The sequence below is a fragment of the Euphorbia lathyris genome, chromosome 6, assembly GCF_963576675.1.
Source record: "Euphorbia lathyris chromosome 6, ddEupLath1.1, whole genome shotgun sequence".
NCBI classification, from domain to species: Eukaryota; Viridiplantae; Streptophyta; class Magnoliopsida; order Malpighiales; family Euphorbiaceae; genus Euphorbia; species Euphorbia lathyris.
Genome location: NC_088915.1, coordinates 30,219,497 through 30,234,300, shown reverse-complemented (window position 1 = coordinate 30,234,300; position 14,804 = coordinate 30,219,497).

Below are 14,804 nucleotides of genomic sequence, written 5' to 3'. Positions count from 1 at the left end.
ATTGTTCGATTTAGGGTTTTCGTTTGTGTTGGATAAAGTTATCGTATTTGTTGATTTGTTGAGCAGCCTTCTGTTTTTTTCCTCCCTTTTAGTTGTTTGCATGTCATTTATGCATGTTGTGATTTTTGTGTGTACATTATTAGTATGATTACTGAATGTGTGTACATGTTATTTGTATCAGACTATGACGGATTTTATAACCCTGGTACTTCATTACGGGGGGAAATGGTCATCGTATGATGATTCTATGGAGTATGTTGGAGGGGATGTGGCAGAGGTTGATGTGGATAAAGATTTGTTGTCGTTTTTTCAGCTTTTATGGTATTACAGTGACTTGGGGTTTAGACATGGATGTCGTATATGGTATCATGTTATTGGGTTAACTGGTGAGGTCTCATATGAAGAGATTGTGGATGATAAGAACGTATCCTTCATGTGTATAGAAAACAAGGATTATCCAGAATGGGATATATATTTTGAAGCCCTTAGCCCACCACTTAATGTGGATATGACTGATGCGGCACCACAAGTTGTGGAAGGGGCTGGTGAGGAAGGGGCTGGTGAAGGGGATGATGAGGAATGGGCTGAGATGATGCAGGGTAATGTAGGGGCTGATATGATGCAGGACAATGGTTCTGTTAGTGATGCTGATCAAGATGAATTCGTTAGTGGTGATATGTATATGGGGACAACAATGGATTTTGGAGAAGATGTTGAGGATGACGATGACATTGATTATATGGAGGGTTCAGAGAATGATGTTGTTAGTCTAGGTGATGATGTGTCACTTGACTTTGAGGATTGCTCGTTGTTTGTTGATGAGCCACAATATGTGCATCAAACTGATGAGCCACAATCTGCACCAATGAGTGAGCCACAACCTGCAAATGAGCCACAAAATCCACCTACAAATGAGCCACAACCTCCACCTGCATCAATGACTGAGCCACAACCTGCAAATGCACCAACAAGTGAGCCACAATCTGGACCAACGATTGAGCCACAATCTACAGCAGGAGAAGAGCTGGACGAAGAGCTTCTAAGAGAATTTAATGAATCAGCTCTTGATTTGGACGATGAATTGGAAAGTCTCCATGGCTCAGACAATCAGAGGCCTGAGCCAAATGCTCAATACAGGGAGAACAGGAATGTTGAGTTAAGTCTTGGTATGAGATAGTTTCTGCTGACCAGTTTAGGAAAGCTTTAAGATCATGGGCTGTTATTAAAGGGTATTCATATTACTTCAAGAAGAATGGCAAGGATTTTGTGGTAGTTGGATGCAAGTTCCCAGCTTGTGAATTTCACATAAGGGCATCTAAGGTTGGTGATAGCCTTACCTTTAGGATAAAAGCATTTAAACCAATTCATAGTTGTCCGAGGGAGTATGATAACCACTTGATCATAAGCAAATTCATTGCTGAGAAGTACCTAGAAGATTTTAGGGATGATGAAGAATGGAAAGTTCAGGTTGTTCAGAGGAAGATTAAAAGAGACTTGGGTTTCAATGTGACTATGGCCAAGTGTTACAGAGCAAAGAAGATTGCAAGTGATATTATCCAGGGTGAGGTCAAAGAACAATATCGTCGTCTATACGATTATGCACAGACAATCAAAACATCCAACCCAGACAGCAAGGTGGTACTGAGGACAAACTTGACACTAGTTCAAGATGAGAATACAGACTCATATGATATCAGAAGCACGCCTAGAGAGCTAGTGGTGTTCAAGTACATATACTACAGGCTGACTGCACAAAAGCAAGGGTACTTCGCAGGCCTTAGACCATTAATTTGCTTGGATGGTTGCCACTTAAAGAGTTGTATGTGAGGCCACATACTATCTGCAATTGCAAGGGATAAAAATGAAAACATGTTCCCTCTTGCAATTGCTGTGGTTGACTCAGAATGCAAGGAATCATGGTCATGGTTTTTACAAGCATTACAAGATGATTTTGGGAGTGTGACAGAAACTGGATGGGTGTTTATGTCTGATCAGCAAAAGGTTAGTTTACTTTATTCTGTTATTTAATATACATTTGTGTTTGTGGTTAATGTTTTTGTGATTTTGGTTTATGGTTAATGTTTTTGTGATTTTGGTTTTGTGGTTAATTCATTTATAGGGACTTGTTGAAGCATTCAAAGAGCTTATGCCAAATGTGGAGCATAGGTTCTGCCTCAAACATATGCATGAAAACATGACATTGCGCTTCAAAGGGGTAGAGTACAAAGATATGCTATGGGAGGCTGCTGGGGCTGGCCCAGTTAAGCTGTGGGAATATCACATGAAGAAGCTGAAGGACTTTGATGAGAATGCGTATAACTGGGTGATGGGACATGATCCGAAAACGTGGGCTAGATGCCATTTCAGCACAAGAACCAAGTCTGATATCCTTCAAAACAACATGGCTGAATCATTCAATGCATTTATCAAAGGAGCTAGGTGTTTGCCAATAGTCTCATGTTTGGAAACCATTAGGAAAGCATGTATGAAGAAACATTACATCAAATTGTGTGGAATGCTGAAATATAAAGGGGACATTTGTCCAAGATATCAAGAGCATTTGGAGAAACTGAAAGTTGCAAGTAGGAATTGCTTCTGCACTGCTGATGGGGATGAACTGTATGAGGTGACCGCTTTTGATAGGACAGTTGCTGTTGATCTGAATCTTCGTACATGAACTTGTAGAAGATGGGAATTGTCTGGTATTCCATGTCAGCATGCTATTGTTGCCATTTACATGCACAGGGAGCAACCGGAAAAATATGTTGACAAATATTTCTTGAAGTCAACATATATAGCAGTGTACAATCATCCATTCAGGCCAGTTCCATCAAACAAAGAATGGGTTAGGACCAATTACCCTGATATCCATCCATGGATAGTGCAAAAACCCCCTGGCAGGCCTAGAAAGAGAAGAATTAGAGGGGTTAATGAGCCAAGAAATCCATTTAAGGTGTCTAGAGCTGGATGTGTTGTTAAGTGTGGTAAATGTAACCAAGTTGGGCATAATGCTAGAGGTTGTAAAGCGGGTGTAACTGGTGAGAGTCCATGGTAGAGGAGGATGCAAAGAGAGAATGCTAGAAGAACTGGAGCACAGGTAATTGTTGTATTCTGATTTCTTATGTTTCCCAATTAATTTTGTTTACTTATATGCATTGGTTGTTACAGTTGAGTCCAGATAGGAGTGGCAGACTGAGGATGGCACATAGTGGAAGTGCTAGTCAACCAACCCCACATCAGCAGGTGGATTCAAATGCAGGAGCAAGAACTGCACAAAGTCAACCGACATCAAGTAGAGGCAGGGGCAGAGGATGAGGTACAAGTAGGGATCGTGGTAGAGGAAGGCCAAACCATGTCCAAGTTGGTACCACATCAGTGCCTACATATCAATTTAGACCACCACGAAGTAATGATTTTGAACAGGCAGGGACAATCAGGATTATGCACTCTAAGAGGACATCATGCCTAGAAGGAATGGCAACAAGATTGGGTGCGGGGGCACCAGTTAATGACAAGTGACATGTTCTTTGTGTCATGTAAATGTTTGACAAATATTAGGGTTTGTGTTTGGTCATGTTTTTGTTATTGTCAACTTTGGACATGGTTTTTGTGATTATCAAAGTTGGACATGTTTTTGTGTCATGTATATGGCTAATAGGTTTTTGTGTCCTTCAAACTTTGGACATGTATATGGCTACTAGGTTTTTGTGTCCTTCAATGTTGGACATGTTTTTGTGTATTTTGGATAAGATCTTTGTGTATTTATCAGGTACATGAATGACAAAATGGTTTACACATATTATTGACTTTTGATAGGATCACATCTGTGGCAGTTTTTTATGATTACATCTGTGGCAATTACAATGCACAAACTGCTTCACAATTACCACAAAATGACCATCTGGTAATGAACACAAAATGACCATCTGCTAATGAACACAAAATGACCATCTGTTAATGAACACAAAACAATTACACGTGACTTTATCACATTGAAACAACAATTACACAAGAATTAAAACCCAAAATGATCAAAATCAAGTGACAATTAACACACGATGAACACAAAAAAACCCCATTTTCATTCATTCAATCAACAATTACATCAAGGCATCAAGCCAATTTTGGCTAGCTCATCCTTTTCCCTAACATTTGTCAACTAAACCACAACAAAGCAACAAAACACAATATCACAACTACTACCCAACCCTTTGTGAAATGGTATTTTGAGTTCTTGTACTGGTCCAAAATGCCTTACAGGTAGACCATTTCTGCATTTTTGCAAGCATTAAGCTCCTCCAACTCCCTATTCTTCTATGATAATTTTCTAATTTCGTATTGCAGTTCAACCTCACGACCATGGCATTTCTCGATTTCATCTTCGTATTTGTTGATTGTCAGTTTCATCTCTTTCACAACGTCTCTTCCTCTAGCACATACAGGTGGATCAATCCAGTCGAAAAAATGACACGCATGTTTACTGGGGTATCTAGAACAACCTATGTACCTCCGACCCATGTTAATCGAAGACAAAGCCGTTCTTGCCCGAGCTCTATGCCCGCAAAAACAGTGAACTCCATTCCAGTGCGTGTTTGGTGCGTTTAAGCTCGACGAAGAAGATGATGAGCTCATGGCGATGAAGAATTACCTTGTTTTCCTGAACTTTTGAGGGTCACTTTTTCTTCTTGCGAACGAAAACGAAGAATTATAGCTGCGATTGGCGATTTAGGTTTAAGAATTTTGGGGATTTCCTGGATTTGGGAATTAGGTTTCGAATGGATTTTGGGGATTTCCTGGATTTGGGAGTTTTAAAATCGATCAGTGTCTTTTTATATTTTCAATTTTTTTTAATGACAAAAGTACCCTCGGCCACGTCATCACCCTTGACGAAAATTTTACCGTTTCCGCGATTTTGGTAACGGTGTCAACCACGAGGACCTGTTTGCAAAAAAAAAACCACAGGTGTTAGACAAGGTGCCGAACGGCCTCGCCCGGGCGAACCGGGGGGTGGACACCTCATGGCGACGTAAGCGGCGATTGGCGCCGAAAGCAACCAATCGTGGAATCAAGCTGCTCGGCAGGACCGGAGCTCGGAGTATGGAAGAGTCGCCACCCACGAATGGGAAAATGAACACCGATCCCTTGCGGGAGACCGGTGAGGGTTCGGGAAACTTAGGTACGAGCCAAGAAGGCTAGCTCCTTTCCGGAGAAAGGCTACTAGGCACCCCGACATCGCCCGGTTATGAACCACCGGCCTCCTACTCAGCGTGTTAGGCGATAACGGACTAATCGCATATTTCTTTAAGTTTAAAATTCATTTGAAACCATTTCTTTCTCGCTTTGAAAACCGTTTTGAGCATGTTATTGAAGCCATTTTAGTAAAGAATCACCCATTTTGCATAAATTTAAAGTATACAGGAGAGAGAGGGGGAGAAGAGAGAATTGATTTATTCACAGTGTGATTTTATGCTTTAGACTATACACTAACTCTAAGCTAATCTCACTCCCCGAAAAAACGAGTTTATTTACATGGTTCGTACCTTAATCGCCGTTGGAACGATTTAGGTACATTTCAAAACCCCGTTAATTTACATGACATCGACTCGAATCGCCGTTGGAACGACTCGAGCGTTTGAAAACGTTTGAACAAGAAGTTTTAACCAAAAACGTGATTAAGCATACAAGTTCATTCATTTTGTATAAAACTGTTTAGTTAGGAAAACGATTCAAAACTTCATTATTTACAATGAAAACGATTTTAATTACAAGGTTCGCATCCGTCATTGGAACGAATTAAGGTTTTAAAACGTGATATTTTTAGAAAGCGATTTAAAACGACGAAAAACCTTTTTATTTACATTAAGAATCTCTAAAAAACTCTTTAGTTTAAATAATCAAATTAAAGTCTCTTTTTTGTGGTTTATTTCCCTTTTTTTCACTCAATTGAACCTTTACTTATCATAATCACAACAAATTAAATCACAATTACCAAACAAAACCCATTTAAAATATACATATAAATGTCTAAAGAATAAAAAAGGAATATATACATATATATACCTTTTTAGTAAAAGATGGTGATTACACCTATAGATTATAGATTAAAAATAAGGTAAAAACATAATATGTACTATAGTTATTGATATATGCTAATAAAAAGGAAAATAACACTAAGTATAGTATACTTTTTATTCTAATTCAAAATATGTAAAAATAATGAGTAAAGTTCATGAATGAGAAAATAACATTTAACCACAAATTAGTTTTTACACAATAGCTATATGGAAATTAACCCACCTAAAAGTACATCCCAATATCAATACCCAAAATAATATCTAATAACCCAAAAGCATTTATAAATCATCCCAAATGGGCCAAGCAAATGATCCACAAAAATAATAATTAGATATAGCTTAAATGGGCTTAAAGAAAACCTATATATACATATATATATTTTTACAAAGTTAGATTAATATAAATAATACCCAAACACAAAATGAGTAAATATATAATAGATAATTATTAGTTATATACCCCAAAATGATTTTAATAAAATAATTACATAATTATATATACATATATTAGGGACCAAATATCAAAAAGTTAAGAAAAAAGGGTTAAAAAGGCATTTTTTCCGAATTCCAGCAGCTTTACCGACGGAAAATCCGTCAGTAAACCGCCTTTACAGACAGAAAAAGTGAAATTACAGAAACAGCTCTTAACAGTTTCCAGATTTATTCAAAAGCTTTAGATCTAATCTATTCTATCATTTTTGGCCTCCGAACTACCCGAATCGGGTCATAGTCTATAACAGATACTCCCAAAACGATGTTTTATTTTAAAACGTTAATTAAAACATTTTCTAAATCTAGATCTACAACGTTTTAGTCCCGAACTACCCCTAAATGGGGTCACGGTTCGTATTGGGACATAAAACGAGGTTTTTATTTTAGATCCAAACTCAAGTGTTTGTAGAATGAAAGAAGAAAATTAATTTGACAAGTTTAAGCAATAAAAGTGCAAATAAAAGAGTAAAGGAGTAGATCTAAACAATAAAAACGTAATAAAGAATGAAATGAAAGAGTAAACGGGTCTAGTTCCTCGGATTATTACCTCTCAATCGGTAATGGAGATGCCAAATCAAGTCGATTGCTAGTGTTTTGAGTCGGTTTTTTGGATTTTTGGGCGAATTCGGATCTCGTCGAATTTCTCCAGGGGTTCGGGTTTTTTCTTTTTCCCCTAATGCCTTGGGACTCCATCCTATTTATAGGCATATGGAGCCCCAAACATAATTTATTTTTGGCTCCAAGCCAACTTGGAGCCAAAGGTAAGCTAGATGGCTTTATTGTTATGATTATTATTATTATTATCATTATAATTATTATTTGTTATTTCATTTGTTATTTATTTATTTATTTATTTTTTAAATAAAAGCTAACAAATGCACTTGGCATTCGGCCAAGTGCATTTGCTGCACTTGGCCGAATGCCAAGTGCAGGGAGGGCTGGGCCTGGGCGGCCCAGCCCTCGTCACGGGCCGTCCAACGGCCCGTGACGTAAATACCGGCCCCGACGGGGCCGCGTTTATATATACTAAAAAAAATAAATAAGTTTAACTAAATAAAATACATCTAAAAACAACCAAAATCAATAACGATTGATTTTCGTCAAAACCGATTTTATTAGCTTTTATAAAATTGATCCTTTTACAAAACCATATATATATATATATATATATTCTTTGGATTGCTCGAATACCAAAATAAAACCCTCTATCATCCCGAGATTTTATTAATAATAAAATTAGTAAGAAAAGGGTGTGAAATACCCCGAACTCGGTGAGATGATTTAAGATTTCACTCGCGGAACCGATTCGCCCGTCATCTCGATTCGATTTCCGAATTCGATCAAACTGGTCTCCACGGTTCCTTCGAACAACGTTTTTTTCATTATTATTTTTATTGAATCATCATTTATTTCAATCGACTGATTTGGATCCCTTTTTATAATTTTTCTTCATCGATCCTCCGACTCCGGTGTCTACAGTTGCCCCTACTTTTCTATTTTTGACAGTGACGTGTGTGCTTTTTCGAAAACCATTTTCGTAAATTCAACACATGCAATGCGAAATATATTAAAGTAAAAGACACCTATAGAGTGGGAGGAGAAATACCTGATCTCCATGTCGCAAGTTCCTATCTTGTCTTCAATCTTCACTTTGGCTGTCCCATCCTTGCCTCTGAATCGGTTGCCGGCGAACGCTCCTTCTGGGGCCCCTAGTCTCTAAATCGATCACAGGTAAAATGGCTCTTTCTAGCAACCCTAGTCTAAATCGACCGCATGTAAATGGCTTTTTCTAGCGACCCTAGTCTAAATCGACCGCAGGTAAATAACTTTTTCTAGCGACCCTAGTCTAAATCGACCGCAGGTAAATGGCTTTTTCTAGCGACCCTAGTCTTCACATCGACCGCAGGTAAAGTTGCTTTTTCTAGCGACCCTAGTCTTTATCTCGACCGCAGGTAAAGTTGCTTTTTCTAGCGACCCTAGTCTTTATCTCGACCGTAGGTAAAGTTGCTTTTTCTAGCGACCCTAGTCTTTATCTCGACCGCAGGTAAAGTTGCTTTTTCTAGCGACCCTAGTCTTTATCTCGACCACAGGTAAAGTTGCTTTTTCTAGCGACCCTAGTCTTTATCTCGACCGTAGGTAAAGTTGCTTTTTCTAGCGACCCTAGTCTTTATCTCAACCACAGGTAAAGTTGCTTTTTCTAGCGACCCTAGTCTTTATCTCGATCGCAGGTAAAGTTTCTTTTTTAACGACCCTAGTCTTTATCTCGACCGCAGGTAAAGTTGCTTTTTAGCGACCCTAGTCTTTATTTCGACCGCAGGTAAAGTTGCTTTTTCTAGCGACCCTAGTCTTTATCTCGATCGCATATACTCTTTCGTCTTGAAATTAATCATTCAACCCTAATCTCCACCTCGATCGCAGGCGTCCTTTCGTTTGTGTATCTCCACATCCATCGTTCGACCCTAATCTCTACATCGATCGCAGGCGTTTTCATGTATTGCAGACCTCCAAATCGAACATCCGACCCTAATCTATACATCGATCGCAGGCGTCCTTTCGTTTGCATATCTCCAAATCCATCGTTCGACCCTAATCTCTACATCAATCGCAGGTGTTTCCTTGTATTGCAGATCTCCAAATCGAACATCTGACCCTAATCTATACATCGATCGAAGGCGTTTTCTTGTTTCGCATATCTCCAAATCAACCGTTCGACCTTAATCTCTACATTGATCGCAGGCGTTTTCTTCGTTGATGATAGCTGGGCTTTATCACTCGTCCGAGAGTTGGAATTGAGACATCGTCCAAGAGGTTTTGACCGCAGTCGCTTTGATATTTGGGCTTTATCACCCGTCCGAGAGTTTGTGACCGCAGTAGCTTTGATATTTGGGCTTTATCACTCGTCCGAGAGTTTTTGACCGTAGTCACTTCATGCCGTAGACTGGAGTCCATAGCGGGGTTTGTGCCCATTGATAATGCCATAGACCGCAGTCTGTAGCGGGGCCTGTGCCCATAGATCGAATCCTAATTTGCCTATCGAAGCCTGCCTAGACTTGCACAAATTTCGTGGAGCTATCCAAGTATTTCTGCGCGCGGCTTGACTTAAGTCACGCCCATCATCTGGTGAGTATCGTATAACCTAGTGTAGTGATATGTATGCACATGATTATGAATGAATGTATGTATATTTTCTCTTTTTTTTTCTTCTTTCTCCTTTTTTACATTGCTTCCCTCCTATTTTTCTTTACAGGGAGGCCTCCATTCTATGGACCGAAGAGTACAGGAGGGCGTGGCGGCCGGGCGAGGAGAGTCACTATGGAATGATGACGCTCAGATCGTACATCGTTATCGAGAGATGGAGGATGAGTGCTCCAGCTAGGAGGAGCGAGGCCGGGCAACCGAGGAGAGGAGCCGTGTGGATATAGAGGTCCAACGAGCTGCTGAGGAGAGTTTGCGGATTGCGATAAAGGGTCATCGGGTTGCCGAGGAGGCCTTAGCCGAGGAGTGGGCACCTTACCTCAGAGGCTTTGATTCACTTGAGGGCTTTTGGGACTTTGGGGTTCCTCCTCCTTGATAGTCCCGTCGTTGTTTTGGTTTACGACTTTATTAGTACTACTGTGATGTATAGTGGGTATATGTGAAAAAGATGTTTGTGTAGGCTTTTTATTTGGTGGTGGGGAAAAGAAATGTATAACTCATGACTTGTAATACCATGCATTCAGTCGATCATAATCATTTCAAACATTCTCTTCGAATATATTCATGCCTTTATTTATTTACACGCAACAGAAATACTTAGCCACTTACACATTATTTCCATAATTGCTCAAGATATAACTACTGTTACCAGGACCCGCCTTTTTTCGGTTTTCAGGTCCCAGCGATTTTTCAACTCTCCTTTTATTATCCCGGAATTTTCAAATGAGCGCCCTCTTGGGTTTTCACTGATTGGGATGTCCCTTATTGTTGCATAGATCGCCCTTTGCGGGTTTTCAACCTATCGGGAATTTTTATTTCTTTTTTTTTTTTTTTTTTACGAAAAGTATTTCTTGAGCCTATCCAGATTGGTAGGTTCGGAGAACTCCATGTCGTCCATAGTAGCAAGCTTCACCGCCCCCTTGCTCAGGATCTTCTTCACAAAGAACGGTCCTTCCCAGTTTGGCCTAAACTTGCCCCTAGGGTTAGTGTGCGTCATTCGGATCTGTTTCAGCACCATATCCCCTTCTTTGATAGGGCTGGCCTTGACCTTTTTGTTGAAGGCCCGGGCCATCCTTCTTTGATATAACTGCACATGGTAAAGAGCCTCCATCCTTTTCTCGTCCACCAACGCCAACCGTTCATATCGGTTCTTCACCCATTCTATCTCGGGAATATCTACTTCTACCGCGATTCTCAGTGATCGCTTCTCAATCTCAACGGGCAGAACTGCTTCTGCCCCATACACTAAGGAGAACGGCGTTGCCCCAGTTGACGTTCTAACCATCGTGCGATAAGCCCATAAAGTGAGCGGAAGCTGCTCGTGCCAATTCCGATGCGATGCTACTGTCTTTACGAGAATCCTCTTAAGGTTCTTATTGGCTGCTTCTACTGCCCCGTTAGCTTGTGGGCGATATGGAGACGATCTATGATGCTCAATACCGTACTCTTGGAAGAGACTTTTCACTTCCCCTTGAAACTGGATCCCATTATCTGTGATCATATGGTGAGGCACCCCAAACCTGGTGATTAGATGCTTTTCAATAAACTTCCTCATCTGCTTCGATCCCAGCTTACTAAATGATTCTGCCTCTACCCACTTGGTGAAGTAATCAATGGCAACTGTGATGAACTTGTGTCTATTTGATGCATTAGGCCTCACCTTAACGATGATATCAATGCCCCAAGCTGCAAACGGCCAAATGGGTGCCAACACGTGCAGTTCCATAGCTGGCAGGTGATTATAATCGCCGTGGATTTGACAATCGTGGCATTTCTTCACACATTCATTGCCATCTCTTTCCATGGTGAGCCAATAGAAACCTTGCCTTACGATTTTCTTTGCTAGCACTGCTCCTCCCATGTGGGCTCCACAAATTCTTGAGTGCACTGACTCCATCGCTTCACGGGCTTCTCCCTCGTCCAAGCACCTCAATTGTAAATCATCGGCGTGTCTTTTGTAAAGCAAGTCATTATGGATGACAAATTATTGAGCTAACCTTCTGATCACAGCCTGATCCCTAAGTTCTGATTCTGCCGGGTATGTTCCACTTTTCATGAAGTTTACGATATCGAAATACCAAGGCCTTTCATCTGCCCCTAACAGCATTACATCTTCGTAGCATGGTTTGTGAAACCTCCTCAATACCAAAGGCTTTGAGGCAAGGTTCCGGGGATTATCCCATACCAAAGTGGCCAAAGCATCCGCTGCCTGATTCTGTGCTCGAGGAATGTGATAAAAACGACACTCGCTGAATCTCTGCGCCAGTCCCTCCAATTGGTCTAGGTATGGACGCAACCTTTCTTCCCTTACTTCCCAGTTTCCCTGTGCTTGTTCGATAATCAGTTTTGAGTCGCCCCAGATTTCAACATATGATGCTCCCAGTGCTGCTAACGACTCTAACCCGTAGATGCACGCTTCATACTCGGCCATATTATTGGTGAGAGGGAAGGATAACTTCTTTGCCATTGGGACCCTTTCTCCTTCTGGTGAGATAATAGCACTCCTACCCCGGCTCCATTTAAGTTAACCGCTCCATCAAAGAACATTTTCCACGGTATCACTTCGATTGCGTTCAAGTGCTCATCGGGGAAATCATAGTTTATCTCTTCCTCTTCCGCATTTAGAGGCTGATTGGCCAGAAATTCTGCTACGGCTCTCCTCTTAATAACCTTTTTCGTTACATATTCGATGTCAAATTCGGACAAGAGCAACAACCATCGGGCTAGCTTCCCTGTTAGAGACGGAGTTCGGTACAGATACTTCACAGGATCCATCCGGGAAATAATGATCACTTTGTAAGACTGAAAATAGTGTCGCAGCTTCTTCGTTAGGCATACTACTGCCACGCATGTCTTTTCGATCATATTATACTTAAGCTCGTATTCCAGGAACTTCTTACTCAGATAATACACCGCATGCTCCACACCAGTGTCCCCTTCCTGGGCCAACATTGCTCCAATGGATCGCTCCTTGATCGCTACAAAGAGGAGAAGTGGTTTTCCGAGTTTAGGCAGCCTCAAAATCGGTGGATTAGTCAAATAGGTCCGGACACTTTCCAACGCTTGCTGGCACTTATCGTTCCAAACCGTGGGTTGATATTTCCGTAGCAGCTTAAAGATTGGTTCGCAGATTGTGGTGAGTCATGTTATGAATCGACTGATATACTGAACCTACCCCAGGAATCCTCTCACTTCTTTCTCATTCTTCGGTGCCGGCATTTCCTGTATGGCTTTCACTTTAACGGGATCCACCTCAATCCCCTTGTTACTGATTACGTAGCCTAGGATTTTCCCCGACGAAACGTCAAAGAAGCACTTCTTCGGGTTCAACCTTAGCTTGAATTCTGTGATTCGGGCCCAAAACTTCTCAAGTGCTACGAAGTGCCCTTCTCTTGTATCCGAATTGACCATCATGTCATCCACATAGACTTCCACCTCTTTATGTATCATGTTGTGGAACAGTGCCGTAGCCATTTGCTGATAAGTTGCCCCGGCGTTTTTTTTACCAAATGGCACTACCTTATAGCAACATGTCCCCCACTAAGTAGTGAACGAGGTCTTTGCTTTGTGCTTCTCGGCCATCTGAACCTGCATGTAGCCATGAAGCCATCCACATTCGTGTGCAAGACGCTTGATGCTGCACTGTCGATCAATACATCGATGTGAGGCAATGCGAATTCATCTTCAAGCCTTGTTGAGATCTCTATAGTCGACGCACATGCGCACCTTACCGTCCTTCTTTGCGACTGGCACTACATTTTCCACCCAAGGGGGATAGTCGATTACTTCGATGAACCCTGCTTCTAACTGTTTCTTCACTTCCTCTCTGATCTTATCCGCCCATTCCGGCCTCATGCGTCGGAGCTTTTGCTTTACGGGTTTAGCATCGGGGTATTTTGGAATACGGTGAGCTACGATGGATTTATCGGTTTCAGGCATGTCTTCGTATGTCCAAGCAAACACTATTTCGTATTTTTTTTAATTATTCTCTCAAATTCAGTTAATTCTTGAGCAATTTGTATAAGTTTAGGATTTTCATCCGTGCCAAGATTGAAAGTTGACATTTCTATTGTATTGATTTCAAATGTAGGCATGTTATATGAATGAGAATGCATGGAATGATCAGAATCAACATCAAGCAAGTAAGCAAAATCAGAATTCATTTCATTGATAGTATTGGTGAGTACATCATCAGATTCAAACAAAGCGGTAATCTAGTTATCATCAACAGGGTTCTCGAGTTTCTCATAAGTCTTAGAGGTACTGGGCTCATCCACCGCTCCCACAGTGGCCTCAATAGTGATCACCTGCTCCTCAACATTCAGGTCAAGCATCATGATCCCCTCTATGAAGCAGCTTGCCTTTCCTTTGCCCCAGTCAGTAACATCGTTGAAGATCTTAAATCCGGGCAGATTCTTTCCCTCGGTGCCTTGGCCCGACTCTACCATTATGGCAATTGTCATCAGACTCATCCCAGATATGGATTGGAGCTTTCTGATTGATACCTTCCTCTTCCGAGGAACTTCCCCAGATATCCACAATAATCAGATCCATCACGTGAGGGACGTTCGGATTTACGTAGGAAGGGTCCGATGATCCATACCGAGCCCATCCTATAACCTCATCATAATCCTTCAAGAACACCCTACTCAACCTCTTTTCCACAAGTGGAATAGCACCCTTTCGGATGCACATGAGTTGCTCCTGATCGCTCAAGGTGACCTGACGTGAAGCATACTTGAACCTCCACCTTCTTGCGTAATCCACAAATGTTTCTTCGGGAAATTGCTTGATCCTTTCTAAATCTTCCAACGACCCCATCCACGGAATGTACATCTCATACCTTTGCACAAAGGCCTCCATGAGGGACCCCCAGTCCCCTTTTGTCTTTGCCGAGAGCATTCGGTGCCACATCAAAGCTTCTCCTATGAGTGTCTTTGGAAAATGCTGAACCAACTCACTTCGATAGAGTCCCGCGTCAAACATGTAGGCACGGAAACGGTTTACATGATCGATGGGGTTCTCATCTCCCTTGTACTTAGC